The sequence below is a fragment of the Odocoileus virginianus genome, chromosome 14 (assembly GCF_023699985.2).
Source record: "Odocoileus virginianus isolate 20LAN1187 ecotype Illinois chromosome 14, Ovbor_1.2, whole genome shotgun sequence".
Lineage (NCBI taxonomy): Eukaryota > Metazoa > Chordata > Mammalia > Artiodactyla > Cervidae > Odocoileus > Odocoileus virginianus.
In genome coordinates, this window is record NC_069687.1 from 16,560,912 (window position 1) to 16,583,935 (window position 23,024).

Genomic DNA, 23,024 nt, shown 5'->3' on the forward strand with positions numbered 1-23,024 from the left:
TTCAACTATTATCTCCTCAAGTATTTTCTCATGCCTCTTCTTTTTTGTCTTCTTCTCCTGGGACTCTTATGATTCTAATGTTGGGGCATTTAACATTGTCTCAGAGCTCTCTGAGGTTGTCCTCATTTCTTTTAATTATTTTTTCTTTTTTCCTCTATGCTTCATTTATTTCTACAATTCTATCTTCCACCTCACTTATTGTATCTTCTGCCTCATTCATTCTACTGTTGGTTCCCTCCAGAGGGCTTTTAATCTCAGTTATTGTATTATTCCTTGTTTATTGACTCTTCTTACATCTTCTCAATTTTTGTCTTTAGTCTATTTATCTGTAACTACATTTTGTTTTCAAGATTTTGGATCATCTTTGCTACCATTATTCTGAGCTTTTTTTCAGATAGACTCCCTAGCTCTTCCTTTTTTGTTTGGTTTGGTGGGCATTTATTATGTCTCTTTACCTGCCGAGTATTTCTCTGCCTTTTTATTTTGTTTATATTGCTGTGTTTGGGGTGGCCTTTCTGTAGGCTGGAAGTTTGTGGTTCCTCTTTATTGTGGAGGTTGCTCCCCGTGGATAGGATTGGACGAGTGACTTGTCAAGGATTCCTGGTTAGGGAAGCTTGCATTGGTGTTCTGGCGGGTGGAGCTGGATCTCTTCTCTCTGGAGTACAAAAGATTGTCCAGTAGTGAGATTTTGGGTGCCTGTGGGTTTGGCATAACTTTGGGCAGCCTGTATTTTAATGCTCAGGGCTGTGTTCCTACATTGCTGGAGAATTAGCATGGTATGTTTTGCTCTGGAACTTGTTGGCTCTTGGGTGGAGCTTGGTTTCAATGTAGGCATGGAGGCTCTTGGATGAGCTCTTGTTGAACAATGTTTGCTGAAATCAGGAGTTTTCTGGTGTTCTCAAGTTTTGGATTTAAGCCTCCTGCCTCTGGCTTTCAGTCTTATTCTTACAGCAGCCTCAAGACTTCTCCATTCATACAGCACTGATGATAAAAACATCTAGGTTAATGGTGAAAAGATTCTTCACAGAGAGGTTCACAGAGTTACATGGAGAAGAGAAGAAGGAGGAAGAAGGCAGAGGTGACCAGGAGGAGAGGAGGGGGAGTCAAAAGGGTAGAGACCAATCTAGCTCTTATTCAGTTCCCTAGGTGTTCTCCACAGCTTGGGACGCCCAAAGAGATTCACAGAGATAAGTAGAGAAGAGAAGAGGGAGGGAGGAGACAGAGGTGACCTGGGGAGAAAAAGGAGAGTCAAAAGGGGAGAGAGCAATCAAGCAATCAAGTCACACCTCTAAGTGAAAATGGATACTGAAGATTAGATTCTTAAAGGTACAAAATTATAACAAATACCAAAAAGCAAAGATTAAAAATCTGTAGTAGAGGTTAGACTCTCAAAAATGCAATATTAAAAATACAAAATAAAATCAATCAAAAAATTATTATATATATTTGTGCATATATATATATATGTATATGAAATTTGCTTTAAAAACAGGATTTTTTTTTGCAAGGTAATAGTAGGTTATAAAAATGAAATTTAAAGGAGTAATAAATATAAAATATAAAGTTTATAAAATATAAAATATAAAGTTTATAAAAATAAAAAAATGTAAAAATGATAATAGTAAAAATATATCTAGGAATTTCTCTAGAGCTGTTGTGGGCAGTGTGGGGACAGTTCAGCTTCAGACAGTTCCTTTTTCCAACTTGTACTTCTTCTCAAGGTCTATAGGCCCTTTCCGATGCTTAGTGTTAAGTGTTAGTCGCTCAGTCATGCCTGACTCTGTGTGACCCCACCAGGCTCCTCTGTCCATGTGATTTTCCAGGCAAGGATACTGGAGTGGGTTGCCATTTCCTTCTTCCAATGTAGTCAATGTTAACTACAGCGTTTTAATCTGTTGCACCTGTCACTTCCAGAGAGGTTCCCTCTTCTTTGTTTATTTTGGCTTCCTCTGTTCGCAAGTCTCCTCAGTGTCTAATTCCTGCCCTGACACTAGTGGGCAAAGGTGGTCACTTATTTAGGCTCACTTGTTCAGTTGTGTTGTGGGGAGGGATGGTGGTGATTGAGTCGCTAAGTCATGTCCGACTCTTGTGACCCCATGGACTGTAGCCTGCCAGGCTCCTCTGTCCATGGGATTCTCCAGGCAAGAATACTGGAGTAGGTTGCCATTTCCTTCTCCAGGGGATCTTCCCGACCCAGGAATCAAACCCCGGTCTCCTGCACTGCAGGCAGAGTCTTTACCGACTGAGCTACGGGGGAAGCCCAGGGAGGAACACTGCAAACAGATATCACTGGCACATGTGAAGAGTCCTCGCATTATCTGGACCACAGTGGGTTTGCCCCAGCTCACAGCGGTGTGTGCTTTCCCGGTCGACACTGCTCAGGCTCCAGGTTGCTCGGCAGGGGTACTGTCCAAAGCAGGCCCCGCATTTCCTGCGCTTCCCAGGTCTGAGCTGCTCAGAGTCAGGATCTCGGGTACTCCGCAAGGGCACAGACTCGGTTGGGCAAGCGATTTTGCCTTTCCCAGGTCCAAGCAGCTCAGGCGACCAGGCGGGTCATGTGTCTCAGTCACCTTCCTGGGTGCGCCATGAGGGCACGGTCTCAGGCGTGCTCTACGTCTCCTCTGGGGAGCTGATCTCTGGCTGCAACCCTCTTGGCAGATGTGAACTGTCCAGGGATCCCAGGAAGACTCGGTTGGCAACTGGGAGCCTGCTCACAGTTTGGTGGAGGATGCCAGTCTCTGGGGCTGAGATTGGCCCTCGCCTTCCAGATCTGGCTGTCGTCCACCTGATTCTCTGCCTCTGGCGGGTGGAGGGGCCTGTATGCAGCCAGTTAGCTGTCCTTTGGTGTTTGCTTAATCCTTTGTTCTGTGAGCAGGCAAGCTGTGTGTTAGGTTAGAGCCTTTCACAGGAAGTTCTCTCTCTCTCTTTTTTCTCTCTCTCTGGCTATCCCACAGCTTGGGTTGCTAGCTCCTTCAGTTTGTCTTCAGTGTACTCAGGCCTGGTCCTTACCCTAAGCATGCAACCACACCTCCTTGTCCAGCTCTCTGGTGGACGCGAGCGTCTGGGCTACTTCTCTCTAGGAGTTGTGATTAGGCACATATTGTGTGTGTGTGTGTGTGTGCATGTGTGTGTGTTTGTGTGTTTTCCCTCCCGGTTATGTTGCCCTCTGAGATTCCAGAACTCCTCACAGACCTGCCGATGAGAGGGTTTCCTGATGTTTGGAAACTTCTCCTTCATGGCTCCCTCCTCAGGATGAGCCTCCATCCCCAACTCTTTTGTCTCTCTTTTTGGTTTTTCTATGTTGCCCTACCTCTTTTCAAAGAGAAGGAGCTGCCTTTCTGGGTGCCTGGTGCCCTCCGCCAGCTCTCAGAAGTTGTTTTGTGGAAGTTGCTCAGCATTCAAATGATCTTTTGATGAATTTGTGGGGGAGAAAGTGGTCTCCCTCTTATTCCCCTGCCATCTTTGGACCACACCCCCCCCCAATTTCTCTTTTAAAATAAAGCTATCTATATGCTATAAAGAAATAGAAACCCATTTCAGTATTCTTGCCTGGGAAATCCCATGGACAGAGGAGCCTGGTGGGCTCTAGTCCATGGGGCTGCAAAAGAATCAGATGACTTATCAAAAAATTAATATTAAAATATTTGAATTTAAATATTTTTGATGCACACCATGGAGGGTCTGGAAGAGTTTGTCTATCTTGTGAGTCAGGAAACCTATTGGAAGTTCTGGTTTCTGCTTTATTTCAGTTCCCCCCTCATAGCATACTTGCAAATGAGACTTATTTTCAGTTTATTATTTTAAATCTCATTTCACAAAGATAATTCACACTTAAATACTTTGTTGTTGTTGTCATTGTTTCAATTAATTTATTTTAACTGGAGAATAATTACAATATTGTGATTTTTTGCCATACATCGACAACAAAACCAATGAAAATATAATTTTTTTCCTCTACTCTTTCCCTTCTCAGTAAATGCCATTACTCTTCACTGAACCATTAGAAACATTTTCTAGCCTCTTGATTTTTTTATTTTCTTTTTTTCATTCTCATGGACGTTTTATCAACAAGTCTTCATTTATAACTCCAAAATACATTTCAAAGTTTCCAGTTTTCAAATTTCCATTGTCTCTACCTTATCCTAAGTCTCTCTTTTTTATTTCCATGCATAGCAGAGGTAAATTAAATCTGAAAGTCAAACTTGTCACTTTCATACTTAGTCTAGTCAATGCTTACATTTTACTGAGAATGAAACCAACACTGCTTCAGTAGACCAGGAGGCTCTGTTTACTTGGGGTTTACCTCTCTATGAAGCCTCACCTCAGACACTCTCCATATTTACCTCTATGTATTTGCCCTGTATGGTCTTTCTTTGAATTTTTTAAACACGCCAAACTTTTAAGTAATGACTGCATTTTTCTGTGTCATTCCTCAGCTTGATCTGCTCTAGCACTGAAAAAACTTTCTAATGGTTAATCTCTGCCTTTTCAGATTTCTACTTAAAGGAAACTTTCTCAAAAAGAACTTTCATGAATACTTTTTCATGAATCATGCTGCACTGGTAAGTCTTGAACACTTTTTCAAATAACAAACACATATTTTATTGTAATTGTGTGTGGAGAGAGACTAGAGCATTGGGTGTTATAATCTCCTCTAAATGTTAATATAAAAAAACAAGTATCATGCCATTTTTCTAGTACTGTGAATACAGTACTGACAGTAGTATTTGTCTTTAAGTAGATTTTTGATAAATGTTAGTTGTATATAAGAACAATGGTAACAATATTATTATGTGTATAAATAAAACAAATTAATAATACAAATTTATAAAGCTAATGGGGTTTCCCTGGTAGCTCAGTTGGTAATGAATCTGCCTACAAGGCAGGAGACCCTGGTTCGATCTCTAGGTTGGGAAGATCCCCTGGAGGAGGGCACAAAAGCCCACTCCAGTATTCTTGCCTGGACAATCCACATGAACAGAGGAGCCTGATGGGCTACAGTCCATGGGGTCGCAAAGAGTCAGACACGACTGGAGACTAAGAGCAAGCCCATAAAGCTGATAAAAACCTGACTAGGATCCTACGCTAAGTTCCTAAGTCTATGACTAAAGGTATTTCTATTTTAGCATAATGCCTCTCTTCGAATCACTATTTTCCAGATAATCATAGTTAGTTTATTCTACTTGTATGTCAGTTTCCTTTAAAGTTTTGCCTAAAAGGAAATATTTCTAATAATATTTTTCAACAATATATTGAGTCATTGAACCTCAATACAAAGACTAGAATATTACCCTGCTGTAATGCTATTTATAGCAGTACAGATAGACCTAGGGATTGTCATACTGAGTGAAGTGAGTCAGAAAGAAATAGAAATATTATATGGTATCACTTATATGAACAACTTAAAAAGAAATGATACAGATTAGCTTATTTACAAAACAGAAACAGACTCACAGACTTAGAGAATGAACTTAACTGATACCAGGGGGAAGAATGAAAGGAGGGATAGTTAAGAGTTTGGGATGGGCGCATATATATTGTTATATTTAAAATAGATGACCAGCAAGGAACCACTGTATACGACAGGGAACTCTGCTCAATATTATATAACAACTTACGTGGGAAAATAATTTGAAAAACAATAAACTTGTGTATAACTGAATCACTTTGTTGCATATCTGAAACTATCACAACATTGTTAATCAACTATAAGCTGATATAAAATAAAAAGTTAAATAAAAAAAGAAAGTAGAATTGACTATATTAAAAAGTAAAAAAATATATATATATTCTGTCATTCGTCTATGTCAACTTCATTTTGATTCATGTTATACATTAAATATTGATTTTTGTCTTTTTATGTTCATCACATATGTGTGCACTCTTTTCACATTAACCTATGTGCTTATCTTTTTACCCAGTTGGATCTTATTTAATATATACATTAAATTCATACATTGAATATATCTATTTGGAGTGATGCTATATGTATTTTTTTACATGTAGAAGTAAAATTTGGCACTTTAAAAATGAATCTTCTTATCTTTATTAAGATTATCATGTTTCTTGTTCTTAGTGATTCACTTTTGTATATATACATATATATATATATGTATATATATAAATTTTCCATATTCTCTTTGACTATGGCTTATTATAGGATATTAAGTATATTTCCCTATGTTATATAGTAGGACATTGTTGTTTTTTTTATATATGATAGTGTGTATATTTTAATCCCAACCTCCTAATTTATCTTTTCCCTCACCCCCTTCCCCCTTTAACCACAAGTTTGCTTTCTATATCTGAGTCTATTTTTTGTTTTGTAAATAAGTTCATTTGTGTCATATGTTTTAGATTTCACATATAAGTGATATCATATAGTATTTGTCTTTCTCTTTCTGACTTACTTCACTTAGTATCATAATCTACATCCATCCATGTTGCTGTAAATAGCATTATTTTATAATTTTAAATGGCTGAGTAGTATTTTACTGTGGTTATCTGTTCATCTGTCAGTGGACATTTAGCTTGTTTCCTTGTCTTAGGTATTGTATTCAGGAAAACCTATTTTTTAATTGTATAATTATCATATCGGTTTAGTTTCATGTATTCAATATAGTGATTCAACATTTGGGTATATTGCAAAATGATCACCACAGTAAATCCAGTTACCTTCTGTCACCATACGAAGTTAATACAATATCATTGACTATATTCCCCATGCTCTGCATAAGATCCCCATAATTAATTCTATAAATGGAAGCTTGTATCTCTTGATTTTCTTCACCTTTTTTGCTCCTCACCATCCTCTCTCCCTTCTAGCTACCGTTGGTCTCCTCTCTGTATCTGAGTGGAGTTTTGCTTTGTTTTGTGTACTTGTGCTGTTTATTCAGGTTCCACCTGTGAGTGAACTCATGTGATGTCCATCTTCATCTAACTTTGAAGCCTGTTCTTAATAAGATTGTCCTTTTGGCTCACTGGCTCCTGTGATAGACATTTCCCCCCTCCCCCCCAATACGAACTTTGTTCAAGCCCAAACAAAATTATTTTGTGCTCCTAGAGTAGTTTTAAAAAATGCTATCTTCTAGTTTACTGAAATTAGCAAATTCCTCTAGTAGTTCAACTTTTTATTTCAGTTTGTAAGTCTAGTTTCCATGTTTGTTTTTCAGTCTTGGTTGTTGCTCTTATTTTTAATATCAGAAAGTGACCAAAATATTTTAATTTAATGTGTTTTCTAATTTTTGTGATGTTTTTATTTTTTTATTGTTAGGATACTGATTTTCCAGAAACAGAAATTTAGCTATTAGTTTTCTACTAAAGAACATTGAAACGAATGTCCATGGAGTTCTCCAGGTATGAATAGTGGTGTGGGTAGCCACTCCCTTCTCCAGGGGTTCTTTCTAACCCAGGGATCAAACCTGTGTCTCCTGCACTGAAGGCAGATTCTTTCCAGTCTGAGCCACCGGGGAAGCCCCTATAAAATATCAGTAAGCATCAAAAAGTCCTCAAATATTAATTGGAATTTTTTCTTTTAGGTGCTAGAGTTCATCCTATAATGCTTCTGCCATATAATTATCTTTTATTTGTTTAGATATCATAAAAGACCTCAGTCCTATGGTAGAATATAAATATTTCAATTGTTTTCTGTATATTAAGGCTTAATCTTTCTCCCAATAAGATGCTCTTTTGAGCTTCTTATTGTCTGTATTTGTGTATGTGAAGTTCCCTCAGTTTTAAAGTCAATTTTCATGCCCACAATCCGATTCTGGCAAACAAGTCATAGAAACATATGTCTCCTTTTTCATAAGTCAGAAAAAAGGAAAAACAAATCACAAAAATTAAAAGGTGTGACCTTGAACTTATTGCCAAATCTTTCTCGGGGACCAGGGACAATTACAAAATTGTTGACAAAGAATACTATAAAAAGCATTCTAGATCAGAATTCTAGAATCATGTTTTAAATATTTTAAAGGGACTTTAAAATAGGCCTTACAAAATAGAGCCTCTTTAGAGAAACTCAATTAAAAAGAACGTAGAGCTCTTGTATATTTTGCTAAGATAAACAAACCAAGGCTCAGATAGAGAAGTGAGATTGAGGACCTCCTTGAAAATGGATGTTCTCTAAAAAAAACTCCTGAAGAAAGAAATAGAGAGCTGTCAGTAGGAAACTCAGGACTGATTCTAATTGACATTTTGGATCACAAAAGAAGCTGATTTCTAGAATAACCTTAAGAAAGGCATAGAAACAAAAAATAATACACATGTGTTTCCCTGGAGAGAAAGAGAATAATAAGAAATAAAAGGCTGTGTCATTTAAACTGTATGTAATATATGCATTTAAACATTCATAAAGCGAAATTAATCCTGGATGTAAAGGGGGGAAAGATGAAGGAAAAAAAAAAAAACAGGAAAATATTTTTAAAAGTAGAGATTTCTGTAACTTAAAAAAAAAAAAAATTGTTCAAACCCATCCTTGCCTGTGGATATTTATGGAGTATATGTTAGCTCTCATTCAAGGTCCTGCTCTTAGTTCCCCTAGGATCAATTCACTTCAAAATAAATTTAAAGGATGGCTCACACTGTGCTTTAAAACATCTGTCAAAATAGAAGTTGAATTTTTCATATGTCTTCTACAATGCTGAGTATTGCACAGTACATCCACAGTGCTTTTTTTTTTTTTTTTAATCATCTCAGGGTACTTATTTTCTTTGATTTACACAAATATTTTGTAGAATGCATTTTTCAAGTGGGGGCTTCCCAGGTAGCTCAATGGAAACAAACCTGCTTGCCAATGCAGGAGATGCGGGTTCGATCCCTGAGTTGGAAAGATCCCCAAAAGAAGGAAATGGCAACTCACTCCAGTATTCTTGCCTAGAAAGTCACAAGGACAGAGGAGCTCGTGGCCTGCAGTCCCTAGAGCTTCAGAGTTAGACGTGACTGAGATACTGAGCACAGTACATTCTTCACCAACAGATGCATATTTAATTTCTCTCTCTCCCCTCACCCATGTAACAAATATAAGCTGCGCTATAGAATGGCAAACATATTTTAAAGCACATTGTGAGAAAATACACTCTTGCATAACCAAATGGATTGATCTTTCATGTTCCCAGGGCATTTTTTTTTTTTTTAACTACAGCTTTTAGTCAAAGAATATCTGTTCCTTGAAACTATCTTCTCTTTAATGACATCAGCAAGATCTGAAATATCCTCTTTTCCTTCCTGGTTTAAATTGCTATAGAGAAATATAACATTAAAGATTAGATTAAATTATCATAGATCAAAAATATGGATTTCATGTTGAATTATTTACACTATAATGTAAATGGGACTTCATTATTGCTATTGACTTTATCTCCTAGCATAAACCAATATCAGTAAACCAATAAAGAACTTTTCTTTATTCTAATTCTCCATTTTTTCCCTCCAAACTATAGCATATCAACACAGGTTTATATGTCATTAAATGAGTATCTGTGACTGAGTATCTAACCATTATTTTTACTGATCAGTTGAAATAAACTAATAAGTTGTTTTGATAATCTACATTCATTTATTAGCCAGTCTGTTTCTCATCAAGTAAGAATTTAGTATTACATTCTGTGATCATATAAGTTTGGGAAAATTTTATTTCTTCCTTGGAGATTCATGGTGGTTTTTGTTTAAGATAATAAGGACCTTTATCTTAAAGATATACATATTTAAAAACTTGTTTAATCTAAGGTTTCCTTAATTTATTTGCAATAAGAAAGATTACTTAGTTTCATCTAAAGTTTTCCAAGCGTGGGAAATGACACATTACAACTAATAGAGGCATAAATTTAATAAACTATTTATTAAATTAATACATACATATATTGTATAAAATGTATATGTGTGTGTATATATATATATATATATTTAATAGTGTCTTATGAGTTAATGCACATGAATAGTGGATTAAGACCACAGGAAAAGAATCATATCTATATAGGAAAGAAAAGAAGACAGCAAAGATGGATAAATCCATAAGGTGAAACCTTACTTTAACTAAGGTTTTTACGTAATCCATTTTCATGTGAAAGGCGATGTTCTATGACTGACAGAAATATTAAATACACACACACACACACACACACACACACACACAAAGGGCTTTTATATATGATCACAGCTCAGTTGGTAAAGAATCCACCTGCAGTTCAGGAAACCCTGGTTCTATTCCTGGGTGGAGAAGATCCCCTAGAGAAGGGATAGTCTACCCACTCCAGTATTCTTGGGCTTCCCTTGTGACTCAGCTGGTAAAGAATCTGTCTGCAATGTGGGAGACGTGGGTTCGATCCCTGGGTTGGAAAGATCTCCAGGAGAAAAGGCTTTTCATGGATCAAAAATATGGGTTTCATGGATAATTTCATGGACTATATAGTCCGCAGGGTCTCAAAGAGTTGGACACGACTGAATGACTTTCACTTTCACATAGTAAGTGTCTTAGAACAGGGTAAGTCAGAAATGCACATGTGTGAGTATGCCTAAGAGACAGAGGAAGAATGTATTTATGTTAGTGATGGCCCTGGAAGGGGCTTCCCTGGTAGCTGAGATGGTAAAAAAAAAAATCTGCCTGCAATGCAGGAAACCCAGGTTCAATCCCTGGGTTGCAAAGATCCCCTAGAGAAGGGAATGGCCCTTCTAGGAAAGTGGTAGTCCTGGAAAGAGACCTTAATGATGGACAGAGAGTTGATAGATCAGTAAACCAACCTCCATGGTCTGGCTGTCCGTAGCTGTTCCTACTATTGTGCTTTTCTCCCCATATTTTTTACAGAATATCACCCCAGTGAGGTTCTCTGAATTTTCAAGAATGAATAACCTTACTCAAAAGTTTGCTCTTGAATCCCTACTTCAGAATTTTTTTCTGTTTAAACATAGTCCAAATATTATGTTTAAAAACAAAACCAAAAACACCTTATAGTTGGTTTTGAATGCCTCTACTGAGCAGTCTTCCAGAATAATGGCTCTCATCTTGCCTGAGACCTAGTAGCAGGAAAAGTTGTTGAAGTGAATATTTCTGCCTTGTGTTAGATTTCCTGAAATAGAACCACTGTAGGTGGGACTCCAAAGCTCAAATGCATAAGATCCACTCCAAATAACTTTTATGTGGTTAACCCAGCATCAAGACATCTAAGCAACATCTAAGCACTGCTCTAAGACCTGTTGTCATTGGGATGAAAGAGTCTCTATATTTCTATTAATTAGCTTGTGCAGAAAGTAGATGAACATAGTGGGAAATCACTGGTCTCAAGATCAGGATCCCAGTTTTGATTCTGAAACTTTCTGTGCAATCTTCTGTTAATATATAAATTATTTAAGGCTGCATTTTCTTATCTATAAAATTTATAGTGCATACATGCTATACAGGGGGCTTCCCAAGTGGTGCAGAAAAGGAAAAAATGGAAGCAGTGGAAGATTTCATTTTGGAGGACTCCAAAATCACTATGATGGTGACTTCAGCCATGAAATTAAAAGATGGCTGCTTTTTGGAAGGAAAGCTATGACAAACCTAGACAGCATATTAAAAAAACAGAGACATCACTTTGTCAAGAGAAGTCCATACAGTCAAAGCTATGATTTTTTTCAATAGTCATGTATGGATGTGAGAGTTGGGTCATAAAGATTGAGCACAAAAGAGTTGATGCTTTTGAACGGAAGTGCTGCAGAAGACTCTTGAGTCCCTTGGACTGCAAGGAAATCAAACAAATGAATTCTAAAGGAAATCAACCCTGAATATTTATTGGAAGGACTGATGCTGAAGCTGAAGCTCCAATATTTTGGTCATCTGATGTGAAGAGATGACTCAGTGAAAAAGACCCTGATGTTGGGAAAAATTGAAGGCAAAAGGAAAAGGGGATGGCAGAGGATGAAGTGATTGGATAGCATCACCAATTCAATGGACATGAATTTGAGCAAACTCCGAGACACAGTGGAGGACTTAGGAGCCTGGTGGTCTATAACCCATGGGGTCACAAAAGTAGCCACTGAACACCATCCTATACAATTTTCCTAAGCCACTATTTTATTTAAGCTGTCTTTATTCTCACATTTTCTTTTTGTGTTATGACCATAGCTGGGTGGGTTTAAGTGACAGAGAAAAAGAAGTAATTAATCATCTCCTATTTCAGAATGGACATTTGGGTTCTGAGTATTTTGTTAATCAGAGATCTTATCTTAGGAAAACTTACCATCTATTAGATTGTACTTTCTATTCTGAACTGTTCCTCAATCCTGATATGATTTGTCTTTTTCTTAAACCTGGACCTTAATATTTTAGGTTATATATACATATTAATATTTATATTCATAATTATATACATACATATATATGCTAGTGTATAATATGTAGTGAGTTGATTACATGGTTTAGTTTCATCAATTATGACTAATACTATGCACATAAAATAATCAATTACAAGAGCTATGGACACCATGTTTTATTTGTATTTTGAAACTTCTATTTGAAGCTAATCCTTCATTATGACATTTTAATTCTTAATATTGATTGATATTCATATGACTATCAAGAGAAAATTTTTTCTGTTTGTGTTCATCTACTTTTCTGATGCTTTTCCTTATAAGCTAAGACCAAACTAAATAGAAGATGTTTCATATGCCTCTTATACTGAATAAATTCTAACAGGCATTCCAGGAAGTATAATATGTTGTTTCAGCTTGAAAATTGTTTTTGGAGATAATTAAATCTTTACTGTCAAATTCTTCCCCGGATATGCATCATTGAAATGATCATTATCAGGAGAATTCTAGGTAATGTGCTTGCTTATTACAGAAGTATATAAATCAGATTACAGGTAGAAGATTTTAAAACATGTCTATATTATAATTTATTACAGAAATTATAATTTAACTGCAATTAATTTAAATATGACAGAAGGAGTTCTTTACAATATTTCAAGAATAGTAAAAAGAAAACAAATATAACCTTGGTATTTATTAAAAATATTTGAGTTCTTTCAAAATTCAAAATTGTTAAAGAAGGATGCATCCTTATCATATATATGATGTTAAAATTTTAAAAATATATATTTTTAGAAATTAAATGAATTATTTAAAAGCAATTTTCTCCCTCTTTCCCAGCAAGTCTCTGTAGGGATTTATGTTCTTTTTTTCTTGGGGGGGGTATTTATGTTCTTAAACAACATACTACCTGTTGCAAAAAGGAAAATCTGTGACTTAAGAAAGCATTAAGCAAAATGGTTAGAAAACATGATTCTGAACATGTTCCTTTTTTTTTTTTCCCAATTGATTTTCTACATTGTTTTGAAGTGTAATGCAACTGTATGTTAATTTTAATTATCATTATTCATGTAGTGTTATTCTTAACTCCCATTATGGAAAGCTGGGACAAAATTCATAGAAGACAAGCATAAACTTAAGAGTCTCTTTGGGTGGCTCTCACATTTTTTGTAAATAGGAAGAACAACTTCAGTTTTTACCATTTTTTCTGTCTTTCCCACTTTAAGCATATCATATGAAGCCAGAATCTTCTGACTCATAATTTATTTTGCCACCTGTCAACCTATGATACAAAGCCCCTCCAGCCCACTGGAATATTAAACATTAAAATAGTATTAAATATGAACTACTATTCCATTGGACTGCAAGGAGATCCAACCAGTCCATCCTAAAGGAGAACAGTCCTGGGTGTTCATTGGAAGGACTGATGCTGAAGCTGAAACTCCAATACTTTGGACACCTCATGCGAAGAGTTGACTCATTGGAAAAGACCCTGATGCTGGGAAAGATTGAAGGCAGGAGGAGAAGGGGACGACAGAGGATGGGATGGCTGGATGGCATCACCAACTCAATGGGCATGAGTTTGAGTAAACTCCGGGAGTTTGTGATGGACAGGGAGGCCTGGTGTGCTGCGATTCATGGAGTCGCAAAGAGTTGGACACGACTGAGCTACTGAACTGAACTGAACTGAACTGTTCCATTACACAGATGGGAAAACTAACGTCTAGGAAAGCTGAGTTGTTTCCTCAGTGTTATAAAGAATATCAATTTAGGAACTGAATTAAGAAAAGTATTGGAGCTATATATATCCGTTCTGTTACTCTTCCAAAGTTACCAGTAAAATAGAAGGGTTTTGGGATTTTATAAAGTTCTCTGGGGACAAAGTCTATTTAAGCAGCATTGTGAGTTCATGTTAGTGCTAAGTAATTACATTTAATGTGAACTTTAGAAAGCATATTTTATAGCATCATTTCCCAGAAAACTACTTCATGAAGCACAATAATCCCTGAACCAGAATACAGATAACATTGGTTCAGTTCTTAGCTCTTTTTTTTTGTTGTTAATAAAATAAACTTTGTCATTTAATAATGGCCTACCTATACCACATAGTGGCTGTGCCTATCAAAACAAATCATGTGTTTGGAAATTTACTGAAAATTTTGAACCATTTATTTATATTTTTATATTAATTCTACTTTAAAGGTTTTTGTTGTTATTGTTGTTTTTAGCTTTTTGTTTGTTTCCTTTGATTAGAAGTTGTATGATAACAACTAAAGGCTCATTCTAATACTGGAGCAATGATCATCTTTTCTAGTTGATACCAGGAGAAGCTTTAGAAATTTCATAGCTCCACAAGAAAAAATTGGACATCTTTCATTTTGTTACATTGTACATATAAATTATCCCATTTCCTATGCTCGTCAAATATTAGTGATTATTATTATACTAATCAGAGGAGGGAGAAGAGAACAAGAAGCAGAGGATCTGATGATGCATAAGTACATTAGGCATTTAAATTCTGAAAACAGAGCTTTAGTATGTGAACTCGATCTCGCTAGGCATATGTGGGTAAAGAACACTAAGTTTAAAAGCAGGGGACTGTTTGTTAAAACACTCCCTGCAAATGTACAACATTGCCGAAATGTGGAATATTTAAATAAAGGGTTTAGGCATTTTTCCAAAATGAGTTTAACAGTGACATCATAGAGCAGAGTATTTGATGTAACGGACAGGAGATAAGTTGTGCTGACTAAGAAAATGGAAGAAGGGATGAAAAAGAAAGAATTGAATCATCTAACATACATACGAATAAATGTGTAGACAATAGAAAAGAGAAAAGAAGTTTGATCCTTTTTTCTATAGTATTATTAATTATCAGGTGAGTTGTAAGCAGCATTGAGGATTTCAAATATATAGAAAACATGAAAGTGTTCCCTAACACAGGATGATGCGTGTAAGAACATGATAATGAATTTTTTAAAGTATACAAGCTTTGGCTCTCATGGTCGGCCAGTAACACTCTGATGGCACCCTTCAGTAGATCATACTTTCTCCTGTGGACTTAAAAGAATGAAAACAAATCGTTTCACTTTAGCTATCCGGGAGTGGTTTGTATTTTTCTAATTTAGTATATGGTCTAATGATGGCGTGGGAGAAAGGAAAGCTTTACCACTAAATCACTTCGATGAGTTTTGCTTTCTAGCTGCCCCAAAATAAATATGACAAAGAGAGCCATTCTCCAAGCTATGCTTACATTGCACAAACTTTCTTGAATTAGCAACAGGCTGTAGATTACTTTTATCTATACTGACATGGCAGAGAAGCAGTTATTATATTTTTTCTTTTATTTATTTATTTTTATTAGTTGGAGGCTAATTACTTTACAATATTGTAGTGGTTTTTGTCATACATTGACATGAATCAGCCATGGATTTACATGTGTTCCCCATCCCGATCCCCCCTCCCACCTCCCTCTCGACCCGATCCCTTTGGCTCTTCCCTATTGTTAGAAACCTTACACATACCTAATCACATCTCTTGAGTCAAAGGCTAAGTTGCTTCAGTTGTGTCCAACTCTTTGTTACTCTATGGATTGTAGCCCTCCAGACTCCTCTGTCCATGAGATTTTCCAGGCAAGAATACTGGAGTGGATTGCCATGCTCTGTTCCATGGGATCTTCCTGACCAGAAATCAAACCCAGTCTCTTACATCTTCTATATTGGCAGGTTCTTTACAATTAGCATTACCTGAGAAGCCCTTTAGTCAACTAATTGTTTGCAAAACACTTGTTCTTATCAGGTTGACTAAGTGTAACAATTTATAGCATTATATTCTAGTTCCTGATCATCTGTAATCCAATTTAACATCATATTTTAAGAAAATCTCCTGAGGAAAAAATATTTTGATTGGTTCTATATATGTATATGTATGTGTTTGTAAAAATAAAAGTAAAGAAAATATTATTATCAATATTATACATTCTGTATGACTAGAATGGCTTGGACCCATGGTGATTTTTGAAAAACTTGCAATTTGAGGATAGTCAAAGGATTTTTTCCCCCTCACATAGTGATCAGTGATGTTTTTAATGGATTGTAGTCAGCCTAATTTTACTGCTTTTTTATTTAAAATTGATTTACTAGAAGTGGAGACTTATAAAACAATTAAATCAATAAAATTTCATTTAAGGCCTGCCTTTGTAGATAAAGTATTTCTAAGCCTGTATAAAATTGTCTTCATTTCAATTTGTCTTAGATGCTGTTAAGGAAAAATGCTTTACCTAAGACATCAGTTCCAAAATATTTCCCACAGCCAACCATTTCATATTTGTAAAGTATGAGATAAAAAATATATCACACATGCTTTGAAGCTTAAATGAAGTTATTTACATATAAGACATGGGGGCTTCCAAAGTGACTCAGTGGTAAAGAATCTGTCTACCAATGTAGAAGACAGAGGATATGCGTGCTTTGATCCCTCAGTCAGGAATATCGCTTGGAGAAAGAAAGGCAAACAACTCCATATGCTTACCTGGAAAATTCCATGGACAGAGGAGCCTCATGAGCTAAAGTCCATGGAATCACAAAGAGTTGGACATGACTGAGTGACCGAGCATGCACATAAGCATGATGGTGGTGATATCCTACATTAAATTCCTACAAATTAATTATTGCCATATGAAATATCAAACTATTAACTCATAAGTGATTGAAGGAAGTGTCAGCTTATTCTTACAACTCTTGCACATTAGATTTTATGAAAGTGTTAAAGATGCCATAGGAATAAAATGTTTTGCTGACTCTCGGCTAGCAGGACTCTCGGCTCTTTACCCATCCTTCTCATCACTCTTGCTAAGCCCAGTTTGACTGACCAACTGATGCTAAAACCACAGCCTTGTTCTAGCAGACCCTCTATTAGGAACACCTGAGTTCTCTGCTCCTCTGGAAATCTGAACAATTAAAACTGAACTTTACCTGAGCTTCCCCATCTACCATAAAAGGACTTTGGGCTTTCTGAACTATCATTTTTAATTCTCTTCATGCTGTTTGTAAAACTATGACAAACCAAGACAGCATATTAAAAAGCAACACATTACTTTACTGACAAATACCTGTATAGTCAAAGCTATCATTTTTCCAGTAGTCATGTATAGATATGAAATTTGGACCATAAAGAAAGCTGAGTGTCGAATTGATGCTTTTGAATTGTGGTGTTGGAGAAGACCCTTGAGAGTCCCTTGTGCAGCAAGGAGATCAAACCAGTCAATCCTAAAGGAGGTCAGTGCTGAATATTCTTTAGAAGGACTGGTGCTGAAGCTGAAGCTCCAATACTTTGGCCACCTGATGAGAAGAACTGACTCATTCCCTGATGCTGGGAAATATGGAAGGCAGGAGGAGAAGGGGATGACAGAGGATGAGCTGGTTGGATGACATCACCAACTCTACGGACATGAGTTTGAGCAAGCTCCAGGAGTTGGTGATGGACAGGGAAGCCTGGTGTGCTGCAGTCCATGGGGTCACAGAGAGTCAGACATGACAGCAACTGAACTCATGCTGTAATATTTCTAATAAAGCAACCTGACTTCCACAGATGTTAACAAGTCCTCTTTTGCCACATTTCACAAGACAGCATTCTTCTAACTATCCAGTTGTAATTTTTCTGGGATAACAGACTTGAGAAACTCAAGTAACACCAGAAAGACCCAAAGCTCCCTTATATTGTCATCCAACCACATAATTCTGAAAAATTCAGTGAAGAAAAGCAAATGTATTACTTTAAATGTTAATAGACTGACACTTCTTGACACCTCAGTCATTTATTAGCTGAATGATAGAGACATCCTTCATATATAGATACACAGTTCTATACTCTGGATTAGTGGTTCTCAAATGTTGCATGCTGTGTGTGTGCTAAGTCACTTCTGTCGTGTCCAACTCTTTATGACCCCATAGACTATAGCCTACCAGGCTTCTCTGTCCATGTGATTCTCCAAGCAAGAATATTGGAGTGGGTAGTCATGCCTGCTTCCAGGGGATCTTCCCAACCCAGGGTTTGAACCCAGGTCTCCCACATTGCAGTCATGTCTGATTCTTCGCAACCCTAAGGACTATAGCCCAGGAGACTCCTCTGTCCATGGATTCTCCAGGCAATAATACTGGAGTGGGTTGCCATTTCCTCCTACAAGCCATCTTCCCAACCCAAGGGTCAAACCTGCTTCTCTTGTGTCTCCTGCATTGTCACGTGGGTTCTTCACCACTGGCAGCACCTGGGAAGCCCCTCTCAAATGTTAGCACACAGCTAAATCAGCTGGAGGGTTTATCAACTTCTCCAGAGCTTGTTATTTAGTATTTCTGGGGTTGAACCTGAGAATTTACATTCATAACAAGTTCCCAAGGGCTGTTGATGCAGGGGACACACTCACAACAGCTGCCCTCAAGTGTACTTTACTCCAGAGAAATGAGATGAACTGGAAGATTGGGATTCATATATACACTATCATATGTAAAATAGATTGCTATGGGGAACAGTCTGTATGATGCAGGAAGCTCATCTCAGTGTTCTGTGGTGACAGAAATACATGAGGAAATGGGGTGATTTGGAGGGAGGGCCAAGAGGGAGGTGATCTATGTATAGCTGATTCACTTTGTTGTAGACCAGAAACTAACACAACACTGCAAAGCAACTATACCCCAATAAAAACAAAAAACCAGGGGAAACTTAGAATTTTTCCTTTTTTTTCCCCCCCTTAACCACCTTATTGGGGTTATTACTGACAAATAAAAGACTGTACATATTTAACATAAGCATCTTGAATTTGAAGATCAGTATATGCCTTATCTTTACCTCAAGCTATGCCAAAAAGGTTCATCACCTTCAAAAGTTTCTTTCCAACCTCTTTATTTCTTCTCCCCCTTCTCCTCCTCCTCTTCTTCTCTTTCTCTTTTCACTTAATAAAATGTCTACCGTCATAGTTAAGTTTTTATGTATATGATATAATGAAATGTAAAGTATAGGCATTATGCTCTACAGTATATCTCTAGGATTTATTCTTCTTGCACGACAAGTTTTTTACCTTTTTTGCTCTTTTTCAGGAATCTTACTTCAATGGAAAATTTGTATTATGTTCCTATTTTACACTGAGGCAGTAGTTAAAAGATTAACACTTATACAGGTGATCTGTGCCTCCAAAGAAGGAAGAGGCATTAATATTTTGAGTAGATATTAATTACTTGAGTTTAGTTACCTTATTGTATAATAGTGAAGAGAGTTTTAAAAATTTTTGATGATAATTGTTTTATGATGTGATTTTACATAGAAGCATCTTAATTGTATGTATCAACTCATGTTTGTAGCTAAAAAGTCCATTACTTATTTTCAAAATAAAAGTCAAATAAATGATAGGCATCTGCAAAATAAAGCCATGTTATTTTCAGGGGGCAAACTAATGCTGACTTTACCATGTGCAAGTAAAATATGTTGAATCAATTAGCTTTATAAATAAAATCAAATGTCAAAATAAATAAGTGGTATATCAGATACAAACTCCTTTTCTTGATATTTAAATCACTTCTGGATCATTTAAAAGAATTTGTTATAATATATATTTTGTGTATCTGCTCATTTAAATCACCTCTTGGAAAATGCATTTACATAATTTTATATGTAATATGCAGAAACAGTCATCATTAACTAAATGAGGCTAAGTTTCTGTCAACTCTCACCTCATGAGTGTGTAGCTACACATTCTTAGTGAAAAGTTAGCTATGTATTTTGCACAAGCTTGAGGAATTGTTGCCCATTCCTCACACACCCTGCTTTTTTCTTAAAGATGAATAAATAGCCTTTATTCTCATGAACATTTTATAAGACAAACATCTTTGAGTACATTATTCAGTTTAGTTCTCTTGCCCTGTTATACACAATATGAATATTCTATTTCCTAATGGATTTCATGCCAACCTTTCTTCCAGGGTATGCATGAGAGCCCCCAAACTACTCAACAGTGAAAATCAACATAATATTTTTTTCTCAAAATATTATAATTGGAAAACTCTCCAAGACCTTATTATTTTACAGATTATTAAAAAAAAAAGCAAGCTGCAGAAAATGTAAGTTATGCATTTGCTCAAACACACACAGCATGGTAATACTTATACCAGACCATAATGCTCCTGCCTCAGGCTTTTTCCTGCCTCACTCCCCAGTCTATGATGGAACTAAGTATTTTTCCATAAGAAAACACACGCTTTTAGTTGGTAACAAACAAAAACAACAACAAAAACATGGGCATTTTTTGCGGCTCTATCCTGTAGAATGTACTAACACATATGATGATGTTCATGATGTACAAATTGTCATCACCCAGGGAAATTGCAAACACTTAAAAGTTAGAATAGACCAAACACAGTACAATTTAAACTCCAAAGAGAAAAATCTTTGTTCTATATTACAAACATAATTAAAATAAATTGTGTTATTGTTTTATGAGTTTATTCAAATAGAACATTTCTATAAATCAGTTTCGACTTTTTCATGTGACACATTATTTCTTAAGTAAAGATGAAGTTTCTTGTCTCTCAATTCATTTTCATGTCTGTCCTACACAATATTTCCTCTTAATATTACTTCATATGAGAATAAAGTAAATGTACTTTACTCTATACCCCATAAAGTCTGAAGGTAAAATCGGTATCAAGTTTGCTTGTTGCATAGTCAGCTTGCTGTTTTCCTTATTGTTATCATTATTATTATTATAATTTAATACAAGTGTTTCCAGAATGGGTTTCCAAATGTGGAGAGCTGACTAGAAGAATTTAACTTTAAAATGCAGGGTACATTTAACAACCTCTTGGGTTTCGCTGGTGTCTCAAACGGTAAAGAATCTGCCTGCAATGCAGGAGGCCCGGGTTTGATCCCTGGGTCGGGAAGATCCCCTGGAGAAAGGAATGGCAACCCACGGAAAGTATTCTTGCCTGGGGATCCCATGGTCAGAGAAGCCCAGCGGGCTGCAGTCTATGAGGCTGCAAAAAGTCGGACACAGCTGAGCGACTAACACTTTCACTTTCACTCCATCCTATCAAGACACAATCTTTAAGGGGTTGACCAAAAATGATTAATATTTGAAAAGCAAATTCATGTCTAAAAATATTTTTATAGATTATGTGTTTTCTCTAGGAGCTCAAATACCTTTCCTGTGTGTGTGTGCTCAGTTGCTTCAGTTGTGTCCGACTCTCTGCGACCCCATGGACTATAGCTTGCCAGGCTCCTCTGTGGGGCTCTCCAAGCAAGAATACTTGAGTGGGTTTCCATGTCCTCCTCCAGGGGATCTTCCCGAACCAGCTACAGAAACCCTGTCTCTTACATCTCCTGCATTGGCATGCAGGTTCCTTACCAGTAGCGCCACTTGGGAAGCCCACTCTTCATGTAATTGTGTATGAATCTAAATTCATTAAGATACCTCAATAACAATGCCTCTTTTGAATGACAGACTTGATGATTGAAGTCTCTTTGTCTTCAGTAAAAAGATTCACGGCATGGGATTTCAAGGTGGCTCGGTGGCAAAGAATCTCCCTGCCACTGCAGGACACAAAGGTCTGATCCCTCGTCCAGGAAGATCTCACAAGCCACAGAGCAACTAAGCCCGTGCACCACAGCTATTGAACCTGTGCTGTAAAACCCAGGAGCCACAACTACGGAGCCCACATGCCACATGCCGCAACTGCGGAAGCCTGTGTGTCCTAGACCCGTGCTCTGCGATAAGAGAAGCCGCCGCAATGAAAAGCCCACACACAGAGACGGAGAGGAGACTTCCTCACCACAACTAGAGAAAAGCCCACACAGCAATGCAGACCCAGCACAACCAGAACTAGAGCGAAGTAAGCCAGAAAGATAAAGGCCATTACAGTATGCTAACACATATATTCGGAATTTAGAAAGATGGTAACGATAACCCTATATGCAAAACAGAAAAAGAGACTCAGATGTATAGAACAGACTTGTGGACTCTGGGAGAAGGCGAGGGTGGGATGTTTCAAGAGAACAGCATTGAAACATGTATATTATCTAGGGTGAAACAGATCACCAGGCCAGGTTGGGTGCATGAGACAAGTGCTCGGGCCTGGTGCACTGGGAAGACCCAGAGGGATCGGGTGGAGAGGGAGGTAGGAGAGGGGACCGGGATGGGGAATACATGTAAATCCATGGCTAATTCATTTCAATGTATGACAAAAACTACTGTAATGATGTAAAGTAATTAGCCTCCAACTAATAAAAATAAATGGAAAAAAAAATAATAAAGAGAAAAAAAAATACTGCAAATCAATCACTGCAGTGTCTATAGGCTGCATAGTATATTATAGAAATAAGTGAAAACCACCCAAATGAGAACTAACAAAGGCTATTTGTTCAGAGTATGGTATAGTAAGAAGTTAGCCACTGTTATTTGCATTTGGCAGAGATAGATAGCAGGAAGCTAATGGGAAAATTTCATTGTGGGGGGAAAATAAAAGACTTCAGGTGTGCTCTGATCAGAGGCTGTTAGCATGGGGGAAAGGGGGGTGGGGTGGGTGGTGCTTGTTAACTAGAAGTGGGGAAGCTGATGTGATTGGTTGGAGGAATACATTTGACTTTTCTGATTGGTCCTAAATTGGAAGTGGGGTAAGGGGTAGACTAAGATGGGTTTTATTCTGTTCCTGGTGACATTCTCTTGCTGTTTGAGATATAGATGTATTCCTGAAGAT